General features: G+C 45.8%; 1 long non-coding RNA gene across 2 annotated transcripts in view; it reads left to right on the top strand.

Annotated features, from left to right (window-relative positions):
* Positions 1-689: 689 nt before the first annotated feature.
* Positions 690-1,132, top strand: part of LOC112390478 (uncharacterized) — a 1,511-nt gene continuing 1,068 nt past the window's right edge. The window contains exons 1-2 of one of the 2 annotated variants that reach the window (XR_003001281.1): positions 690-760; positions 881-932. This is a non-coding gene — a long non-coding RNA (uncharacterized LOC112390478). Of the gene's footprint in view, positions 761-880; positions 993-1,132 lie in introns of those variants that run through there. The other variant, XR_003001280.1, reaches the window with a different exon arrangement.

Genomic DNA, 1,132 nt, shown 5'->3' with positions numbered 1-1,132 from the left:
TCAGAACTGCCCGTATTTTAGCTTTAATTTTAAATATTTAAATAAAATTCTAGTTCAGAAACTTTCTATTTCAACAACTTAAAAGTTATAAGCATTGATACATTCTACTTTAATTCAGACTTGAACTCCTCTTTTGAAATAAATACAATAAAGGAGTTGTTTTCAACTCAAGCAACAATGAGCGATCATTTCAAGTATGAGTTTACTGAAAAGCACTCCTAAACGTCAGAGTGTCTGCAGAGAAAGGCTTTTTGTAGTTGTTGTTGTTTAACTCTTCGCATGCCTCACTTTAACAGATCCTGAATAATAGAGAAAATCTTGGGTTCAAATCCCAGCTCATTTAGACAAGTTATACAACCTCTTAGCGTCTCGGTTTCCTCTTCTAAAAAATGAGGAATATACTAACCAGGATTATCACAGGGATTAAATGACGTAACACAGGTGAACGTGCCAAGTTCGTACTATGTACTCAGAACAGTTTGCTAACCGTCTGAAAGACAAAACCTGCAGCACTTTGACCAAATTAAAACATCCGAGAGCCTGAAAGAGCACAAGTCACAAAACGCCAGATCCTAGCACACAGCACATTATGTTTCTTCCCTGACGCAAGCTTTTTTTTTTTTTTTTTTCCTTGCCAAACCTTTCCACTAGGAGTCTGGAAAGAGAAAAAAAGGGTTACATTCAATCCAGCACAAAGTTTTCAGAAACTGAAGTGCAGAATCACAACAGACATGGCAGCGGAGGCAGCGCAGGACAACAGGTGAACCTCCGAGAAACCTGGCACCTTCCCGCGGGCAAGTTTTGCGGGAGGGCTGGCAGTTCCTCCTGGCTCTACCGCCCCACGAAACAGACATTCGTTTTCTTTTTTTTTTTTTTGCAGAAACATAATGGACAAATCGCGAATATCACCCTCGCAGCTCCCGCGCAGGGAGGTGAGCGCCTTTCCCATTTAAGGATTCAAGAATCGTCCTTGGTGGCGGCTTTCGCCCACACAGCCTCCCCAAGCTCGGCCTGAAACCCGGGGGTGGGGAACAAAGAGGGGCCCAGAGGCGGGGACGTCGCGGGGGGCAGCTAGGGGGCCCGGGTCTCCGGCAGGGCCAGGCCCGGGGCGGCAGGGCCCAGTCGGCCGCGG

The sequence above is a fragment of the Neophocaena asiaeorientalis genome, unplaced genomic scaffold (assembly GCF_003031525.2).
Source record: "Neophocaena asiaeorientalis asiaeorientalis breed wild unplaced genomic scaffold, Neophocaena_asiaeorientalis_V1.1 scaffold714, whole genome shotgun sequence".
NCBI classification, from domain to species: domain Eukaryota; kingdom Metazoa; phylum Chordata; class Mammalia; order Artiodactyla; family Phocoenidae; genus Neophocaena; species Neophocaena asiaeorientalis.
The sequence above is the reverse complement of the archived record's forward strand: the minus strand, read 5'-3'. Positions and strand labels throughout refer to the sequence as shown.